Below are 9,385 nucleotides of genomic sequence, written 5' to 3'. Positions count from 1 at the left end.
CATCTCAACCATACATTGGGAATATGAATAATCCACGTAGAGTAAATAGGTTATAAGCTAGCAATGGGTGACAAACCCCACATTGGCTACTTACTAGATGAAATTGGACTTTATAAGTGACAAATGATATTGAGGTAAGTGGTTTTTGTTAATATAGGAATTTCCAGAAAAACCTGGTTTTATAGAAATGCTTAAATATATTTTTTGTTTTTCATAGGTAATCAAGAAGTTTTATTCATAGAAGTAGGCAAAGCCCAAGTAAACAAGAAGTATACATGAGATAAAAATGTTTTAATACCAATGCCCAGGTTGCTTTATTTACAGCATGAAATGTTTTTATTCAATGATGACCAAGTCATTTTGATGTACAAAACTATGACATAACCATTTTTTGAAACTGAGGTTTTAATATGCCAAGCAATGCATTCATGTGTATGAGACACATTATTCATATGTATGATTATGGTTATTTCATGATGCATGATAAATGAAATGCTAATGAATAACAAAGAGTCTCAATGAATGAATGAATGTGTGCCAAAACTTAAGGATGTTTACATGAAGTCGTGGTATATTTAAGAAAATATGCACCGAGTGTACTTGAGTTAAGGACGTTCAATGAAGCCCTAGGTACTCAAAGGAGTCAAGGTCAAACTAAAAGATACTCGCATCAAGGTTTGATTAAGACCTGAATGGAAGGACTTCATATGCTAATGGTGAAGGACATTTACGTAAATCTTAGCTACCCAATGTACTCTATTATGGGCTAAGTGTTCTCTCTTGTATCCCAGTGTACTTGGTTACGCCTATTGTTATTAATAAATTTTTACTTACAAAAAAAAATCTTTGGCCTGCACAACACTGTCAGTGGTGCTAGAACACATGGCAAGTTTGAACCTATGGAATGAAGAAAAGAATGCAACTAAGCTACACTCATGTATGTTTTTTCTTATAAGTGATTGAAGATTTTATAGAAAACAAAAAAGTATACAAAAGAAACACCTAAAATTAAAACATAAAAGGAACTATTATTGGTAGTATTTTAAGTGATAAATTTCAGCTGTTATTGATATGTTATCACGCTAAGTTATGAATTTGATGTTACCTTAACCTTTTGGGTTTGGTGCATTACATAAAAAGAGCTTCAGAAGCAATGCAGTAAGAAATAGTTACGTAGTTCAATATCACTGCATAACTACTAGACAAAATAGATATGCAGTAATATAGAACCGCAGAATCATTCAAATTAACAAAAAAGATCTCACAATAAGTTAAAAGCAACAACATCAAGTAAAATAATCATTATTTGCCTCTGTACCATAAAATTGGAATAAGAAATAAAATTATCATAAACCAGTGAGTGTGAAGTAATGAAAGCTGACCATTTGATCATAAGCATATATTCCATCACTATCTAATAGTAAGAGATTATACTTAATTCCATCTGGAGCAATTCTCTTCAAGGGTGTACTCCGCAACCAAGGCCCCTTTGTGCATGGTTGATGAGTTGATGCTACTTGAAATCCACTTGTCCTACCAAGAAGCTACAATACCGAAACTTGAAACGAAAGACTTGGTTCAATCGTGACTCATAACATTTGATCAATGACAATAGAAATACACAAACAAAAATAGTTGTAACCAGAAAAAAATATGCGATTTGGATTGCAACACTTACAATTTCAAATTATGGTTTAAGTTCCACATAGTTTCCCAGTCAGCACAATACGAGCAACAAGGAAAAAAAAATGAAAACTAAAAGGGCATGGAAACAAAAAGATCATGACAACACATATTAATTAATTGAAAGGAGAAATCCTTGTTATTCATAATGAATCCAAAGACCTCCAGTTGTAACAGTGACTAGTTATAAACATCAAGGTCTGCAAGGTCTTCTCCCTCTGAGAAATGAAACATTCAATTCACCAGGTAATGTAAGCTTTTGGCAGCAGAGTTGCCACATAATATAAATCATAACAACATTCGACTCTACCTATTCACTAGAAGCTACAGAGCAGTATAGTAATCTTCTCCTCCTAGAACTTTTACATTCCCGATGCAGCGTTACTCTGAAATTGCCCTTTGAAAAAGTACTTGCTGGAAATGAAAACTAATGAGAGCGTTATCAAATTAGCATGCTGTAATCCTTTGCTTTGAAATGTAAGTCTCGACATCCCTAGAGAGGCAATGCTATTTCAAATGCTTATGAAAATTGTTTCTCAAGCAATCACACCAAGCACAAGTGCTAAATCCATCCAAGAAACCTCCTCAATTGACAAATGAAAACAAAGCACATATCAAGCAAGACTAAAATCCAAAAGCCCTTTATTCCACAATAGCTAAAAAAGAAAAGACACCTGGTTCAGAATAAAGCTCTTGCCCTGGCGAGCACGGCCGTAGACGGAAACAACGCCGACGGGTCCCTTGAGGAGCTGGAGAGCGGCTACGACCTCGGGATCCATCCGAAACTTTCCCTTCTCGTCGCAGTAGATGAGTCTGATTGGTCCAGTCGGGCCGCTCACCGGTGGCGCCGTATAGAGAGATGAAGAGAATGGTTGGGGCGAGTCGGGGGAGGAGCAATTGTCTCTTCCTTTGAAAAGCTCGTTGGCTTCCCCTGAGTTCTTCTTTGCTCTGTTCCTGCACTTTTCGCTTTCAATATCCTTTATGTTTTAACCTTGGCTTTCTTTTCCAGTTTTGAGAGAGAGAAAGACGACAGGTTTAAAATTGGGCGGGAACTCAGCTACTACTGGGGTGAGAATCCTAACCATTTGGCCTTTATTGGGTTTTTGTTACACTGCGGTGGATGATGGAACCAGCAGACTCACTCCGAGGGTGAGCAGCTCCAGGAGAATGAGATAAAGAGAGAATGAGAGAGAGAATTGAAAAGAATAAATTTTTGTATTGATTCTGCATGAGGAAAATTACCCACTACAGTCTACACTGGAGCTATAGATAGTGCTCTGAGATAACGAACTTGGCAAAAGAAAGGAAAATGTTACTAAGCTAAACACTTGAGAAAATACAGAAATTCTATATACAACCGGCTTGAGGACCCGCCGCGGAACCGGTTCCCATGTGGCAGGAGAAAACGACGCCGTCTCTTTTATTTTTATTTTTCCCTTCGTTCCCTTCATTTGAATTTTGATTTCCCTACCCGCTTTCGATTTCTTTCCCCCTTTCCAGAACCCATTCATTTCCTCCTCTAGATTTCTTCTTCCCCCAGAAATCCCCTTCGTGGCCCATCACAGACCTAATTCTTGCAACTCATTCCATCGTTTACAATCGAAGTTGACCCACGAAACCAACGTAAGTGGTCCTCAAGCACGATGTCTGTAGAATCATTCGTCTTCATCAAGCACGGCAACCAAGCACGATTCCTCTTCATCAAGCATGATTTGTCTTCCTCAAGCAATATTTCCTCCATTCCCACGAATCACAGACCTAATTCTTGCAACTCATTCCATCGTTTACAATCGAAGTTGACCCACGAAACCAACGTAAGTGGTCCTCAAGCACGATGTCTGTAGAATCATTCGTCTTCATCAAGCACGGCAACCAAGCACGATTCCTCTTCATCAAGCATGATTTGTCTTCCTCAAGCAATATTTCCTCCATTCCCACGAAAGCCTCACCTTCCCACTCGAAACCGCAGTCCATTCGAAACCGAAACCCTAATCATTATCCAACCCGCGACGTAATCCCTTGAGGTAATTTGTCAAAATCTAACTCTAACCCTAACCCTAACCCTAACCCTAACATCAAGTAAGTGTAATTTTGGTTTTACTTTCCTTCTAGCATACATTTAAGCTCCAAGGGTGATTTTTTTTTATGATTTTTGATGGATTGTTTTAGCACTCATATTGTGAAAATCCAAGCTTTTGAATTAGATTTGTAGCGATGTTGATGGCTTTTATTCTTGATTACTAATCCATATATGCTTGTGATCACAACTTGTTGATGGCTTCTTGTTCGTGCTTGCTTGCTTTTGGGAACCGTTATGTGCTGAGAATGAAATTACATATTTGTAGACGCAAAAATTCAGTTTAATATAAAATGTGCTATTCTATAACACATTTTACTTTTACAAAATAGATTTCAATAGTTTTTTTCTGACTTTTCTGTTTGTGGTTAATTCTTGTGTATTGTTCTAGACAAAATCAATATATATATTAAAAAAAAAAAAAGATACAGAATTAGTACCGTATTATATATAAAATTAGACCTCTTGTCATGGCCAAATAACAAGATAAGGTTGAGCTCAAGGGCTTTTTACATATATAATGATTGGGAAGTAACGGAAAGCAATGATCCACCGCTAACTTAAGTTCCTTTACCAAATTGGCTAAATGTTGATGCACCCTTTTTACACTGATTAATTAGAAATAGTTGTTCATTCTTGTAGTCTGCAGATTGGGTGCATTCTTGTAAATTGAATGCCTTTGGAACCAGTAGCTGCCAATGCTAATAAATTGCTTAGAACTACCAACTGTATCTTTAGTTTGGAACCAGTAGTTACGTATCAAAAAAAAAAAGTTTGGAACCAGTAGTTGACACACTGATTAATTTTTGACCAAAATACTCTGTTTCTTTAGTTTGATGTTGTGCATTTCAGATTCTTGAGTTTTTTTTAGGTCAATGTCACTTTATACAAACTTGATATAGACAGAAACAAAATTTTTGTTTGCTGCATTTGGTTGTAAGGGAAAAAGAAAAAGAAATAGATTTTCAAGGGTGAGAAATATAGCTTATTGTGTGTTTAAGCCAATGTTATTAATTTTGTTTTTCATAAATAAAATGGAAAACACTTTATTTTGTTTCTTAATTGTGGGTGGTATAGAAAAGTTACTCACCCTTTGGAGAAGCTGTGTCTTTGTTATTTTGCTCATTCCTTGATGTGGCTGCATTGTCTGATATGCTACAACAATGAAGTTCATTTGTTTCTCCTGATGTCCCCACTAACTTGCTAACATTTTTTTTTTTGTTTTAATTTTCAATTGATGTGTGTATGGGATTACAACTTCAAGAAAGATACAATGAGCTGTCAAGGAGCCAAAAAGAGCTTGAGAAGAAACTCGAAGACATCAAGAGGAGGGAGATTGAGCTTTGTAAGAGATTGGATGAGATCGAGAAGAGAGAGTTGGGACCTCCGGAGCAAGAAGTTGAAATATTGCGTTCACGCAGATTACTCCGGCTATATTGGCCTTTTGTAGTTGTTGTGTCATGTTATGTAATAGTATGTAGGTGATTTTGGAACTTGGTATATGTTGTAAAATTTGTAGGCTTATGTTAGACTAATTAGATGGTGCTTACCAGAGTTCACCAATGAATTTTGTGAAATTTGTACTTTGCTTAAGTTTCTAAAGTGATTTGGGATTGAGTTTTGTATAAATGAATGATTAGTCTAACTTTTTGATGTTCTTTAATCTAACTAGTCTGTAATAGGATTGCTTCAAAATTTGTAATTAGATGTTTGTTGTTTGTCACAGATTCTGTCCATAGCATATGTATATTTGTATATTTATATAGTTTGTTTGATCCATGCTTATTATAATTGATATACAAAGAATATATATTCTGCTGTAGTGGCCATTATGGAGGCTGAGTCTCTCTTAAGTCCTTCTACTTGCTGCACTAGATCATGATTGATCGGGAAGAGATTATCATACACTAAAACTAAGAAGGAAAGGAAGAAGGGATGCCAAAAGAAAAGATTGTGGACTATTGGCTTGACACTACCCGATAATTGAAATTTTAGTGTTAATGCTGACATAATTTTTAGTTATTGCTGTTGCAGTCCTTTATAGCTGATATTCCTCAAATTTTGGATGACTAAATTGGCTAGGTTGGTTTCCATTATGTTGTAATAAGATGCCTTAATGTTGAAACCACAACAGAGGAGAAGAAGAGAGGGTAAGTAGCAGTTCTAAGTTTGAAAATAGTAGCTTGATATGGTCTGAAATTCTACTACTGTTGCTCTTTTGCTTTTGCTTTTTGTATGAGCTTCTGTTACACTTGGGTGGTTTCATCTGGTCTACGATCCCTGTGGTGACAGCTACAAAAAGAAAGAAATTGAATTTAGTGTTGTTGGTTGAAGGTGTCGTGTACTTGAGGTATGAAGACCCAAATGTGTTATTGTTGCTCCAATCTCTCTTAGCTACTACATTGCTGAGTTTCATAGGTTGCTGGTTGCTAGTTGCTGTTTGAGGCATCTAAGTTCTGCTGTAGTGGCTGAGATACTTTTTGAGGTGGTCTCGAACAAGGTAAAACAGTGACTAAGGTGATGAGAGTTGAGAGGAAGGAAGGTTGAAGCTATCGGGTTGAATATTTTTCTTGCCACTGCAACATGATTTTCTGCTATAAACTCATTCCCATTTGCTTCAAAAAATCTCATTCAAGTACACAAAACTCCAACTTGCTATATATGGCCATTCAAAGCACACTTACATTCCAGTACACAGTTCCAATATAGTCCAATACACTCACATCAAAATACATTCCAATACACAGTTCCAATACATTCCATGACTTACATTCCAAAACATAGTATCTGAATATTAAAATTAAAACATCTCATTGCGCCAGTTGTGATCCATCCCCGTCAGGTTACACCCGTTGTGATCCATCCAATCCAAATTGCATCTGTAATGAATAATGTTCAAATATTAATGTGATATCGATAGTACAATCTGAATATTAATGTGATATCTTCAAATTCCACATGCTTGTGCTTGACCTATTTTATTCAAGTACTTGACCAATAAAGTGCTTTCTCTTTCCATCCAAACTTGATATGGAAGTTGATTGTTCTACTCAGATTCCTTTATCAACGCTTTCTGATCTAAAAAACTGATCTCCACGTTTCTGATTAGCTAAAGTCTAGGAATAAGCAATCGTTTTAAAGTCCATAGTTGTAGCTCTAATGCTTGGTGACTTGCTATTTTCTGTCCAAAATTTATATTTTATTTGAATGGGGATAAACTATGAACATAGACCAGCAACCTTATGAAGAGCCTTTACAGCAAATTAGAGAGAGAAAAAAAAAGTCCCACTGTCACAAAGAAAACTATTTACAAGCACTAAAGAGTAACCAAGGATGAGAGCAAATACTCTAAGCATTTGAATTAATCAAATGGAGTGAAAATTCAGACCGGGAAGTTTCAATCTTGGCAAAATGAAAGGACACACTAGCCTGAGATTTGAAAGATCAGGCTCGATATCTTGAAACATTTGATAAAAAATCACACACATTAAAAAAAAATTAACCATTAAATAAAAAAAAAAAAACAAAATCAATAGGTTCTCTCGGTAGCTTCTCTATGTGGGAGAAGCATTTTTTTTTAATTTTATTTGAGAGTTGGCAAATTCTAAAATTGACATGTTGTGTTCTCTGATAAGTACATGATGTTTTTACATGACAACATAGTTGCTGGTTCACAACTAAGTTCCAAAGTAGAGCCAAGCAACTTCAAGAAAGAAAGAAGTAAACCTGAGTTTTAGCAATACCTCAATATATAGACTCTGCCAATAAAGAATAAGCCAACATTGGAATAACTGATCAACTGGCACAAAAATCTAGAAAAGCTCAAGCCTTGCAAGAGCAACTTATTTTGGCATTACACAGAAAACTCTAAAAAAATCTCAGTTCATTCGTGAAAAATGGGTGCTGTATATTAGCAAATGTTCACATTAAAATAGTTCAACCAACCCAACAACTCTCATAATGCTGTCAGTTCAATATATACGCAAATGATGAATAGTTTATTCATCCAATTCACCACCTTACTGAATTAACTGAAGTAGCAAAACAAATAGAAAAGAAGTATCATAAAAAGGATACAAACCGATGGTGCTGATCAATTAATTAGGAACTTGATAGAATTTATAGTTAAAATTAACTCTTTTTTGGCCAAAGGTAAGAACTTGATATTACCTCCTCGATGAGATGATGGCCTGTGATAGATCCACTCTAGCACTCTGCTGTTCTCAAGCAAAGTACCCAACAACCTGTTCAATACCAAAGGGATTAGGGTTAGGGTTAGAGTTAGGGTTAGGGTTAGGGTTAGGGTTAGAGTTAGATTTTGACAAATTACCTCAAGGGATTACGTCGCGGGTTGGATAGTGGTTAGGGTTTCGGTTTCAAATGGACTGCGGTTTCGAGTGGGAAGGTGGGGCTTTCGTGGGAATGGGGGAAATATTGCTTGAGGAAGACAAATCGTGCTTGATGAAGACAAATCGTGCTTGAGGAAGAGGAATCGTGCTTGGTTGCCGTGCTTGATGAAGACGAATGATTCTACAGACATCGTGCTTGAGGACCACTTACGTTGGTTTCGTGGGTCAACTTCGATTGTAAACGATGGAATGAGTTGCAAGAATTAGGTCTGTGATGGGCCACGAAGGGGATTTCTGGGGGAAGAAGAAATCTAGAGGAGGAAATGAATGGGTTCTGGAAAGGGGGAAAGAAATCGAAAGCGGGGAGGGAAATCAAAATTCAAATGAAGGGAACGAAGGGAAAAATAAAAATAAAAGAGACGGCGTCGTTTTCTCCTGCCACGTGGGAACCGGTTCCGCGGCGGGTCCTCAAGCCGGTTGTATATAGAATTTCTGGAGAAAATAACAGGCAAATTAAACGACAGACACTACTAATGGGCCAGCGAAACCCTGACTCATACACTATGGGCCTAAGCCCTACAACAATTGATTAAACTCATAAAACACCCTTTTATTCTGGAACTTCTTGGACAGACTAAATAAGAAGCCGAGGGTTCTGTCGGCCCACAAGCCCACTACACTTGAGTTCTTCATCTTAGGGTTACTCAGTTCACTTCACCCTTTACTTCAGTCCCGAACGCTAAGTCCGCCCTTCTTTGGCACTGCCCTGGTAACCCCCATCGACGATGGAACTAAGGAGTGTAACAGTTTTAAGCCAAAGGAAAAAAAGAAAGAAAAAATCTATTTCTCAAGCATGTGTATAGGGAGCACGTCTAATAAAATGTTTATATGTAGGGGTGGACAGCAGGACACCACTAGGGTTGAGCACCGTCAAGGTCGGAGTCAGTATGCCCATCCTCTGACTCTGACTTCGATATTCATCCTCCGATCCGACTGCAACTCCGACTTGTCGGAGCAAAGTCGGAGTAGAGTACGATTTTGGGCTTTGTTTTGAACTTTTTTTAGGCTAATTTTAACTTCATATTATGCCTACTTTTTAAAAAAGATATTTTTTTTTTGTGTGAGATTTTAAATTTAAATATTTTCAAAAATTACAATCTAAAGTAAATAATTCACTTTTGCTTCAATTTTACTGAAAACATAACAAAAAATAAAACTAAATAAAAATAAGTAACATACTAACATGCTTCAAAAAAATATAAAAAAATAAACGGAC

The 9,385-nt window shown here is 36.6% G+C and overlaps 2 long non-coding RNA genes across 2 annotated transcripts; one reads left to right on the top strand and one right to left on the bottom strand.

The window, feature by feature from the left end:
- Positions 1 to 3,673: 3,673 nt before the first annotated feature.
- Positions 3,674 to 5,484, top strand: LOC118348250. The gene is made up of 2 exons (XR_004801333.1): positions 3,674 to 3,762; positions 5,025 to 5,484. It is a non-coding gene; the product is annotated as an uncharacterized LOC118348250 (long non-coding RNA).
- A 912-nt stretch (positions 5,485 to 6,396) lies between these two features.
- LOC108992609 lies at positions 6,397 to 8,466 on the bottom strand. Its single transcript, XR_004801399.1, has 3 exons — positions 8,091 to 8,466; positions 7,931 to 8,004; positions 6,397 to 6,639 (listed from the first exon to the last, which is right to left on the bottom strand). It is a non-coding gene; the product is annotated as an uncharacterized LOC108992609 (long non-coding RNA).
- Positions 8,467 to 9,385: the final 919 nt, after the last annotated feature.

The sequence above is a fragment of the Juglans regia genome, chromosome 4 (assembly GCF_001411555.2).
Source record: "Juglans regia cultivar Chandler chromosome 4, Walnut 2.0, whole genome shotgun sequence".
In the NCBI taxonomy this organism is placed as follows: Eukaryota; Viridiplantae; Streptophyta; class Magnoliopsida; order Fagales; family Juglandaceae; genus Juglans; species Juglans regia.
This window is presented reverse-complemented; position numbering and strand designations above follow the sequence as displayed.